At 36.2% G+C, this 12,474-nt stretch overlaps 1 protein-coding gene and 1 long non-coding RNA gene across 2 annotated transcripts in view; one reads left to right on the forward strand and one right to left on the reverse strand.

Moving 5' to 3' along the window:
• Positions 1–12,474, forward strand: part of LOC143648508 (uncharacterized) — a 65,031-nt gene that overhangs the window by 44,696 nt on the left and 7,861 nt on the right. The gene's annotated exons all lie outside the window — the stretch shown is intronic.
• Positions 7,345–12,474, reverse strand: part of CSNK2A2IP (casein kinase 2 subunit alpha' interacting protein) — a 287,809-nt gene continuing 282,679 nt past the window's right edge. Inside the window, exon 5 of the transcript XR_013158580.1 lies at positions 7,345–7,359. The gene's annotated coding sequence lies outside the window, so the exon portion shown is untranslated. The remainder of the gene's footprint in view (positions 7,360–12,474) is intronic.

Raw genomic sequence — 12,474 nt, forward strand, 5'->3', positions numbered from 1 at the left:
ATATTCAAAATATGCCACCCAAAATAAAATGACAATGTCAATATCTACATCCAGCAAAAAAGATTGATGGGAACAGTTTGGGTTATTTTCTGAAATAGTATTACAGAATTACTCCTTATCATATGAATAGAGACTTATTTTTAGTATAGGTAATGAAAAATTTCAAGATGCAATGGTATTATTTCTAACCATTTTCCCACATATTTGGTCTGACCTACAAAATACAAAATAGTGACAGCTTTAGACTATATCACACAGCTCAGTAAGGAAAAGAACAAACTTGGTATTTTAAGCTAAGCATTAGATCATTTTCCTCCAAGTATTGTCCAAGGATATACTGTATCATCTGAGATCATTAAAAACAATACAGATTCCTGGATGCCAACCTGAACTAATATAACAGAAATATATGGGGATAGGGCCCATGACCCTACATTTACTAAGCTCCACAATTAGTCTACTGAGTCTTTAATTTGATAGCCAGTCCAATAAAGAATTATCTAGTAGGAAAATTGCATTTGTTTACAGTGTTTCCAAAACATATACTCTGAAAGTTCTCAATTTCTTTATAGGAGTTTTATCTATGTTTTCAGGAGTAAATGTATTTATATATCAAGAAAAGTAGATTTCTATAGTTAAGGAAACGTGACAAATTTCTAGACATGAGAAGATGGAAAATTATGGGCAAATCTTGGCTCAAAAATGACAATTCTGAGTCCCTAAAGTGTGCTTGAATGCAATGGAGCATGTCTATGTGGATAAAAGGAAGCTGTGGGCCTTGGTGCAATGCAGGTTAAGGACCAGGGTATGGCTGAGATTCTGAATATCTAACAAACTCCAAGGTGGACCATACCTTGAGTAACAAAGTTATAGAAAACAATTGACTCACGGTGGTAGCAGTAATACTTTGCAATGTTTCCATGTTATTGGCCCTTTCTTTACAAATATTTTGAAATTATTTCCATTCAGTAAGATTAAAATAGGATTCTTGACTAAAAGATAAAATTACAGACTAGATATTTTAAAAATTCATGTTAGTCTTAAAAATCTCATTGAAAACCGTATCTTTCTTCTGTCAAATGCCCCTCATACTTCATGAAACAAAATCTTAATGCAATATAATTGAATAACCCAGAATGTCCATCCTTATAAAATTGTTAGGAGCAAAGACTTCATGAAGGAGAACACAGAACACAGAATTGTTTTAAGTAATATCTTCCTGCAGGGAATAGCATATTATAATAGTATAAATGTGGAAAAAATGTATGGGGAAGATTAATAAATTTTCTAAGATTCAAATAGGATTAGTAGTATTTTTAATGACTCCTAAAAATGTCTCATTACCTCATGAGTCTTACTTTCAAAATGTAGGGATTTTAAGATAAAGATACAAATTTTTGAATTTTAACTCCAAAGGACAAAAGGGCATAAAATATATGAGTGGTCAGGTTAGGGAGAGTATGAGCTATTTGTGAAAGCTGAAAACTTAGTTTCCAACTACAGGAGCTGGGGCTTGGTTTGCTATAACCAGGGGGATTGGCTATTATTCAGACTAATGGCGCTTTTAAAGGGTAAAGGCCCAGAAAACCAAGTAATGCTTACTCATGAGCATACATTTGTTCTGGGCTACTAATGGAATTACACATGCAACTCCCATTAACATTAACAGAAGACAGAAGTTCTATATCTAATTTCCCTCTCACCAGGGTGCAAACATACCCCATAATTTGGAGGATTTGCAGTTTTAAGCAAAGCTATATTGTGATCGAAAATTGCATGATGAAATGGAAATGATGGACAAAAATGCTTTATCCTAATTTTAAAGACCTTGTGTTTCACAGTGTCTCAGGCACAGATTAAAACAAAGAACTATTGTACAGAAGAGTATCCTTTTTCTTAGACCAGTGAGCTTCACCTCAATAACCTGATCTATTAAAAATGGTGAGTTCAACTTCTTGAAATGTCGCTTTGAAAATCTGTTGTGTTTGAACTGTACAATTTTGTCAATAAGACAGCTCAACTACATGGAGTGGAATTTAATGAATGAAAGAAGAATTTTAGTGCTTCTCTTTGGAAGTGAAAATCCACATTTATAAAAACGCTAATGATTCAGGCTGGTTTCATTATTTTAATTGACATCTGTGAGTCTATTTTTGTAGAGCTGCATCAAGGTAGAGGAGGGTTTTTTCTTCCTTTTTGACACAGGTTACAATTATTAAAGATACGCAGGAGTCATTGAAAAGAAGTAATGTTTAGGCAAAAGTTAGAATCACTCCCCATGTTTGCATGATAAAAAAAAAATACTTCCCCCTCAAAATAATTTAAGATACTGGTCCCCTTTACTCCCTTGTTAAATCAATCAGATCAATCAATAATAAATAAATAAAGATAATTCACTAGTTTAAAAAATAATGGATCTTGAAATTGGAATGGAGTGGCAACTCTTTAAGGATAAGGTTAAAATCACATAATTTACATTTGGTTTGACTACACTGTATGTTAAATTCCCTAACATGATTTTCTGATCACAAAAGAAATCCCCAAATAAAATGCCAAGGGAGAGCCCTCATTAAAGACAGCTATTGGAAGTAGCAAAGAGGAGATATTAAGAGATATAGATGATGAAAGAGAGGAAATCCAAGGAAGAACATGATATAATACATGGAAGTTATGACAAACTCAGAAAAGTTTTCTAACTCAGCATTCTCACTTACTTTTTATCTGTCTTTTTCATTGCCTCATCCCCCTTGTGACCAGTAAAAATCCACCTTGTCCCTGCATTTAGCTCCTCCTTCTTTTCCTCTTTGTTTTTCCTCCCTGAAGATATGGCATTCCAAAAACAGTCTTCAATGATGTGCTTGTTGGTTCTTGGGAAAAGTGTGTGAATATTGTACGTGCTTTCACTCTTCTCATGCTCTGATCCTGCAATTACTCTGACATGGATTACAGTTGTAAGAACTTGGCAGTCAACTCTGCCTCTATTTTCTTTCTGCCCCAATATAATCTGATAGATTTATCTGCTAAAACAGTACTTTGATCAAGAAACTACCTTTTTAGAGACCTTCTGTTACTCACTATTTACTAGCAGCATATATGAGCTAATTAGCCACACTTTTGAGTCATTTCATAATGGGACACACTCTAACCTTTCTCATTGGATTTTTATCATTAATTTTATTATATCACATCACATCATATCATAGCATTATATCATATTATATATCATAGCATATTATATTGTCACCATTCCTAAATTTGATTTTTCAGTTGGAACAGGTATATTAATACATTCAGTGATAAAACATTAAGTTTAAGAAACATCTTGAACAATGTATCTAAAAATCCTCTTAGATGCTAGGAGAACCCTAAACTAGAAGGTATATAATTTGACATGAAAATAAATGTCTATTATATGAAATGTATGGAATACATCTGAATAGAGAGATCTACTAAGTGAGGTGAAATTCCCTACAGTTTCCAGAGCTGAACAATGGCCAGCTGAGTGCCATTGTACCCTGCAGATATTCTCAAGAAAACCTTGTGGTTAGAAGCAGTCAAGACAAACTTTTTTTATTATTATTATCACTTCTTTCAGGCTTTGAAATGCAGCAGATTTATTGAAACTCTTAGATAGAGCCATGAAAGAACTTCGTATTATTTCAGTAGAGTAACAGAAACCAAAAATAAAATTTCCTTTCTGCCTCTGGCATGTGAGCACTTCATGTAGCTTTGTGATTTGACATCACAAGAAATTCCAGGGAAGGTGGTGCAAGCTGGGAGGAAGCTGAGGTCAAGGAGCCGTGGGTTTCGAACCTGTGCTTGACTTACTTTGATGATCTTATTTGTTCTATCAAATGGAGCAGAAAAAAGGCTCTCCAATGAGCATAAGAGCTACTCTCGGTTTTAATTCACTCCCTTTGATTTCTCTCAGCAGCATAGATTAAAGATGGGTCTTTCTTCTTGCCTGGTGTGTCTCACTGTGGTACTTACTCGCAGAAAGAAAGAGACAGCTTTAAAGGATTCTTTGTCCAACATGTTCTCCTTAACTACCAGAACATCTTCCAGGATGAAGTGCCAGGATGTTTGATGTTGGCTGAACTAGAAATCACTTTTTGTCAATCAAATGCAAATCCAGTAACTGACAGCCTAGTTATGAAAACCAGATGAAAATGATATAGAAAGAAGAGGTCCTCATATTAAAAATTCAGTTTTGAACTACCTTACTCAATTCATTTTCTTAAATATAGAAGGGCCAAATGGAAGAAATCATCAAAAAGAGCTCAACTGGAGTGAACAGGATTGTTATAAGTGAGTGGTCTCCAGCTCCCTGAGCACACATCTCCCATTAAAGCTCCTAACGCTGAAGTCAGGGTCCAAGCACCTATCAGCTGATAATGGCAAAACTGGGGTTTCCAAATCAATAACCACTGCCAGACCATAAGGAAAAACATGTTTTAAACATGTTTTACATAGTAAAATAAATCCATATACAACAATGCATCTGACACTTTGTACAGGCACTACTAATATACACATACACTGAGACTTGTGTTACTAGGAGATAAGACATTTCCCAGATCATTGGTGGCTCTAATTCCCCCCTTATGCCTCACAGCACTTTTAAGACGTGTGTTATCTTGAAGTAACACACCCTTGACTTTTGTCTTATTGCTTAGTTATAATCCCCAAAAAATGTCAGATGAGAATAATTGCCATCCCAGTTTGCCTTTAGCCTTTATAGGCTTTCTTACTTTACCTAAGTGAGCATTTGAAAAGTATGGTTAAGCTTTATTGACCTTGGAGGAAAAGATTCATTCACTCCATCCGATGATTATCTAATGTGATCAGAAAACGCATGGGAAGAGGAGCAAAGAATCAAAGACTTGGATATATCAACACTTTTTGTGTTTAACATAGTGAACTTCATAGGTTTATCTGCATCAGGAGACACAGCCCCCACTGTATCAACATGAAGCCAAGAATGCATATTCTTGGAAATATAGTCCTATATTCAGCAAAAGCATACTCTGGTTCCCTTGCACAGACCAGAAACAAGACTAAGTCAACTTGATTGATTATATTTCTAAAATATAACCTTTATTCTTCATAATCTATCCTTCTATCCATAACATTTATTTGTAATAAACATTTATTCATTACCTCACCATAAGGATAAGATACTTCTCTGCACACCTACCCACCCTCCACACACAAAAAAATGAGTATGAACCATCTTAATGCCTTGGCTTAATATTACTAATTCCCCATCCTGCCCAATGTGAGTTTTCTAACTAGATTCACTGCTTGCTAGGAATCTTCTCTGAAATCTATCCTATTCACTATCGCCAAAGTCATTTTTTTCAAGTGCATCTCTGTGTCATTTACATTCTAAGAAAACTTTCTTAACTGTCTATTTCTTTTAGAAAAAAATATCTAAATTCCTAATCCTAGAATTAAAAGTTCTAAATGATAGGGCCTCAATTTCTTTCTCCAAACGGCTTTCCAGTTAGCCACCTTGTTTTAGTTTCCTAACTGCTAAGACAAATGCCACCCCTACTTGACTTATGATTGAACTAATGAAACTTACGAAAAATTTACTGTAATCACTTTGTGGTTCCCAATCTTCATGCTTTCCTTATATAGTTTCCACTTGGAAGGATTCCTCTCCCTATTACTGAGTCCAAATTCCTTTGCTTTTTCATTTTTGTCCCAGTTTCACCTGTATCTAAGATTCTCAGCTGATTAGTCTTTATCTCTATTGTGTCAGACAGTGTATTGGATGCTCATGATACAAAAGTAAATACGTATGAGGTTCACATTTGAGAAAATGAACTCAAGTAATCTAGTATTTGCTAAGTTGTGTACTTGGTCATGTGAGAAGCATTACAATAGAGGCATCCCAGGGGCAATAGGTTCCCAGAAGAGGGTCATCTAACTCAGAGTTTGGGGTCAAAGAAGGCTACCTAAAGGATGTGCCCCAGAGTCAAAATTGGAGGGAGAATATGGGCTTGGTCAGTGGGAGAAGGAGGAAGGTTTTCATGGTGGAGAGGTGTGCACTGCTGGACTTAGTTGTCTCTGTATCCAGAATGATTGGTCCTGCTCAGAATCTGGCCATCTCTCGCTGGACTCTTCCAACAGCCCACCTGATTTCGCTTCTGTCACCACATTACTGCTTTTCACACTGATTGAATCTAATTACTTTCTGTCTCATGGTTCTTTTCACTCTTCCCTCAGCCCATTGGATACATTCACACCTCAATGGTGTATATATCTCAATGGCAAATTCTATCTGAATAGCATGTCTTTGCCCTTATTTCTCATCTAGTTAATTTCTGTATAGACCCTTCCTTGAACTTCACAAAGTAGGATTAGTTGATACCTCCTCTGTGGTCCTCTACAAGTTGATTATCCTTTTAGTAAAGTCATTGCCATTTTAGCGGGCTGGCAATATTTCCTTCAAGCACCTCCAGTTTATATCAGATTGTCCTTTGATGTGTTGTTTGGGTCACAAAGCACACACATTTGCAAACTCTTCTCAGAAAAGTCATTTGATGATTTTTTTTTAATTTTTATTCTTTCCATTAACATCATAATATTGTAACTGAATAGATATTTAGGTAGTATTGAATTCTCATCATGAGCTTACAGGAAAATTGCCTGACTTTTATTGGATGCTACTTTGTTCCAGGCACTGTGTCAACATACTTCCCAACAACAACAAAGACAAACACTATGAGGGCATTAGTTGATAGATAAAGTAAAAGGCCACTGACATGGAGATTAAGGCGAAGCTAGTGTATGAACCCAAGTCTGTCAGTTCCTAAGAATTTTGCTCTTGCCTCATAACACACAACTTATTAAAAGTAATTTTTTAATTAGTGCTGCATTTTTGTCATGCCTTTGAGATTCATGTTATTGATCATCTTCTTTATATTAAAAAGTATCCAATTTTCTTTACTGTAAACAGGGATTCTTCTTTGCTGCCTACATTATGGAAAAAGAGAGCAAAGACTATCTTTTTTGTTCTTCAGCTTCATAATGAAACCTATCAACTTGTGATTCAGAAACACACCTATTCCTTATAAAAATTTCTGGATATTTCAGACCTCCTGATTAAATATAAGATAGAATAAAATCCACTTAATTTTCTTTTGGGAGATAATTTTGGCCCCAAGTGAAATGATTATTCCCTCTGTTCATCAGGTTTACACTAGCCCTCATAACAAGTCAACCCCAAATTTCAAAACATAATGGAAATGTATTTTGCATGAACAGCATTCCTAGTGGGGGGAGGAGAGGTGAATCTCTGCTTCATGGAATCATTCAGGTTGAAGGATGTCTTGGGTATCTGCATTTATCCTGCAGAAAGGGGAAGGGCAAGCATGGAGACACACAGTAAATGTCTTTAAAGCCACAGCCCACAATTGCAAACATCATTGTCACTCATCATTTTTTGATGGGAACTAGTCATGTAGCCATATCTGGGTATAAAAGTGACCTACAACTCCAAATATTGTGTGTTCTCAAACTTATGCAATATTAGAGGTCTTTTTAAGGTTAAAATGCAAATTATTGTTACAAAACTATTTATAAGGCTTTGAAAAAGGCTTTTGAGACTGAGTGGTCTTAAGAGTTAAGCATTATTAGTGTCACAGCAAGTCATTCAGTCACCGGAAACTAGAAAATATATTTTCTGGCTTGACAGCTACTGTGCAGTGACAACTTCACATAATAGAAGATGAGAACAAATACGTGGCTCTGCCATGTAAACCAAATGACTATACCCAGGCAAGGTAATGCATAAGGAAAATAAAATCAATTATGATCTATTATTTATTAAACAAGTTAAATAATGTAATCACTTTTAACCACTATAATTTAGATAGTGCAATATCCTGCGGCCAACTGAGCACAGATGAAGCCAATGAGGTATAAATAAATAGAATAGCTATTTGTTTTTATATACTGTTATTCTGAGAGAGGAGTTTTCTCTGACTTATGCTTTGAAAAACAGATAAGATGCTAAATTGCAGTTATAGTTATAATGCCCATTGAACTACAAACTACCTTACTATTTAAATGTGTACTCCATAAATATTGCATTCTAATTAAGTATTCTAACTTATTTTTATAGTGCCTTAAAATGTGGTGTGTGTGTGTGAGAGAGAGAGAATTCATGAGACCCTTTAAATAACTGATTTTATTGCAGTGATACAGGTATTTGAATTCTGTAAATAATCTTAGACACGATGAATCAGAAAACCTACTTCTGGTTCTGGCTCTGTTCTTTTCTTGTTGTGACATATTACTTACCCCTTCAGTCATTGCTTTGTCACCTGTAAAGTGGGAGTTTTAATGTTTATCCTGTCTGCTTGAAAAGTCTCTGTAAACATCTAACATCATTGAATGAAAAAGCATTTAATGATGATAAACCACTTGGCAGATGTCATGTATCACTTTTTATGATCCTAATGATAATAATGATCAAGTATTAGCCTTGTTAAGCAAATTACCTATGGAATGCTCTGAGTTTGACAGCTCTGTCAAAGCTCCTCACCCACTAGCTGTGGGATTTCTCTGTGCTGTAGATTCCTCCTCTTTGACATGGTCGTACTTTACTATCTACTCCACAGAGTTGTTATGAAGAATAATGGAATTTATGTAAAGGGATGACAACAGTGCCTAGCATATAGGATCTGCTATTCATTAAATCAAAAAATGAAAAATGCAATTCAAATCCAAATTTTATTACACTAACTCTATCCACATATCTGCTATAAACAACCTCTTATATTAAAAGGCAAGTTGGACAGTTGTTAGAATAATCTCTAGCTATACTTCCTTGAAAAATGACTCCAGTTTGGAATCTGGTCTTTCTAAATAGGTGGGTTCTATGTTTCTTGATGTCAAAGTGAAATAAATTTACTTTTGTAGTCTCTGTATTACTAGTTCCATGTAAATATATCTAGGTCTAAATCTATATTCCAGTTTTTCTGGCTCAGAAGCATGGGTTTTCTGAAATAATGCTGTTCCTATCAGAGATGTCACCAACTGAAGTCATACAGCATTACAATTCCATATTTTTTCCTGAAGTTTTATCAAAAATAGCCAGCACAATCATTCTATCACTTCTCCTACTGGAAATTTTTTTCCTCTTTTGATTTGTGCTGATCCTTCTTAATTTCATGTATTTAGAAACTCTAATATCCTCATTATTATCTGAATCTCTATAACATGTTTCTATTGTTGCCAGAATAAACAATGCCTGAGGGTTATTGTCATGGTCAAGCTCATGCATCAATCTGGCCAGGTGGTGGTGCCAGTTGTCTGGTTGGACAAGTGCTGGCCTGTCTGTTGCTGTGAGGACATTTCATGGACTTGAATCATGATCACTTTGACTGTATCCACAGCTTGTTTGGAATCAGCTAAAGGGAGTGTCTTCTGCAATGAATGATGCTTAATCTAATCACCAGAAGGCTTTAGGGAGGATTAAGAGAGACTGTCACTCTTCCTGCTTCAGCCAGTGCACCTCTCCTGTGGAGCTTGTCCAGACCCTTCATTAGAGTTGCCAGCTTCCAACCTTCCCAATAGACTTTGGACCCTTACATTCTCACGACTGCCCAGCCAGCCTCTCCTGAGAGTTCATTGAGGACCTTCATCAGAGTTACCATCTGCAGCCTTCCCTGCAGACCTTGGATTCTACATTCCCATGGTTACGTGAGATACCTTTATAAATTTTATATCTACAGCTATCTCCTGCTGGTTCTGTTTCTCTAGAGAAGCCTAGCTAATATAGCTTGATACCAGAAGTGGTTCTTAAGAAATATAATCATATAAAAGGGTTTTTATGATTGGTTTTCTTCTTTGACTAGACTTAAAAGCACTAAGGATTCTGTTTCCCATAATCAGAATGGCACTGCTAATCCATGGGGTGAGCTGGCAAAAGAGATAGTCAAAACACCCCCATTGGATTCTTCCAATGCTTCACTTATATGAAGCTAGGCTCTGGGGGATAATGTTTTTTGACAACTTTACAGAGTTTTGTGGAAATAGGCGGTATAGAGATGTTGTCTGAGTGTTGTTAGATATGCTGTATACATTGATGAGGGAATGGGATAGGCTGAAGGCTTCAAATGAAAATCTCATGTGCTGTATGACAGATGTAAATATTTCTATGAGTGCCTTGAAGGAAAATGTTATTTCCTGTAGCTGCAGACATGAGGTCTCTGAAAATCAGACTCAGAATCTTATCGTTAGAGTAGTAAATTTACAACATAAACTGAAATCCCAATCTTACATGGTATCGGACGTTAAAGTGGGGGCATTGATTGGAAAGGAGTGGGACCCTGAAATATGGAATGGTAACATATGGATTGATAATGATGGCAGCAGAGAGGTTGAAACCCTAGATCATGCTGAGTCTTTTCTAGATAACCCTGTAATAATCTACTCTGAGGACATAGCCACCCAACCTCCACCTGAAGGGATTAACCTAGAGTGATTAATCCTGTTCACCAGATGAATCTGGAAAAGAATGCCCTGAAGCAACTGGCTCGTAAGATACTTCTAATTCTTTTCATGACCCACCCCCCCACCCCTCATTTTTTCCAGACCAATAACTGCAGTAAAGTTCCAACAGGTCGCAAAAGGTGAGGTACAAAGTTTCACCTATGAGGAGGTCCATTATACTCCAAAAGAATTACATGAGTTTTCCAATTTATATATACAGATATCAGGAGAATATGTGTAGCAATGGATTTTAAGGATGTGAGATAAAGATGGGAGGAATATAAAGCTGGATCAGGCTGAATTTATGGATATGGGCTGTGCCGGTTTGAAAGAATGTATGTAAAAGCCATGTTTTAATCGTAATCCCATTTTGTGAAGGCAACTCTTTCTTCTAAACCCTATTCAGTACTGTATATTGGAAACTTCAATTAGATCATCTCCCTGGAGATAGGACCCAGTCAAGAGTGGCTATTAAACTGGATTAGATGGAGACATGTCTCCACCCATTCTAGGTGGGTCTTGATTAGTTTACTGGAATCCTATAAAAGAGGAAACATTTTGAAGAAAGAGAGAGATTTGGAGAGAGCAGAGAAGAATGACAGAGCCACAAGAAAGCCTCAACAGAGAATGCTGCAGAACCACGAAGCAGAGAGTCCACCAGCCAGCAACTTTTGGAGATGAAGCAGGAAAACTCTTCCTGGGAAGCTGGAGAGGAAGCTAGCAGATGACACCATGTTCACCATGTGCCTTTCCGGCTTAAAGAGAAACCCTGACTGTGTTTGCTGTATGCCTTTCCACTTGAAAGAGAAACCTTGAACCTCATCGGCCTTCTTGAATCAAGGTATCTTTCCTTGGATGCCTTAGATTGGACATTTGTATAGACTTGGGTTTTTTTGTTCCGTTTTGTTTTTGTATAGGCTTGTTTTAATTGGTACATTTCCATGGCCTAAAAACTGTTAAGTTACCTTCCTATTTCCCAAATATTCCCCTTATTTTGTCTTTTGTACCACTTTCTGGAGGCCCTTGTTATTTCAAAAAAGAATAGTCTCTCTCCTTACTCTGGCAAACCTATTGATTCTACAAAGGCACAGTATTACTTAGCTATCAGAATTATGGTTTAAAAAAAAAAAGGTCCTAGTATGTTCCTATATCAAGCATTTAAGGATGACCTTGTTACCCTAACAAACTTGAAAATAGGGATCTAAGGTGAGGATATCCACAAGCAGGTCTTAAAGCATTATTCCAAACACTAGCTGTTTTAGTAGTTTTGTGAGGATTGCAAGTCATAGGTACGTTTAGCATTTCAGCCCATCTCCCTCATCCATTCTCAATTTCTCCCCCACAAAATTTTGAATCAAAGCTTTATAATGTTGGTCAGTTAAAGAACTTCTTTGAGATTAATTTGGCCTTATGAAAGAAATGAGAAAAGTCCAAAAGGCCTGTTAGACATCTTCATTTTTCAATATGTCCCATTTTAGGTGGGGGTGGCACTGTATTTTTTTTAAAACAAATTAAGTCACTTAAATAAAAATAAAAAGTAGGCCTTTCCACATTGTGTATTTGATGGTTCTATCCCTCTGCCTGTAACGTATTTCATTTTTATTACCAAGAACTGTGTGAAAGAAGTAAAAAAAAAAAACTGTTAACTTGCAACTTATTATATTCTCCTTTTTAAAAGCCACTCCATTTCTGGTATATTGCATTCTGACAGCTAGCAAACTAGAATATGGGTCCACTAAGCAAAGATTCTGCATTAATTGCTATAACTCAAGGGGTTAGAAAAGATATTAATAGTTTGTTTGGATGGTTGGTTGAAACATGGATCAAAAGGTGACCAATAGTACCTGAGGTTGGAATGCCAGAACTGCCCTGGTATAATGAAGATGAGAGGATCCAACGGCTTAGAGAGATTGGAATGTTAGAGTGGACTTATCATGGAAAGCCTGCTCTTACACCCCAGGAATG

The sequence above is a fragment of the Tamandua tetradactyla genome, chromosome 10 (genome assembly GCF_023851605.1).
Source record: "Tamandua tetradactyla isolate mTamTet1 chromosome 10, mTamTet1.pri, whole genome shotgun sequence".
NCBI lineage: Eukaryota > Metazoa > Chordata > Mammalia > Pilosa > Myrmecophagidae > Tamandua > Tamandua tetradactyla.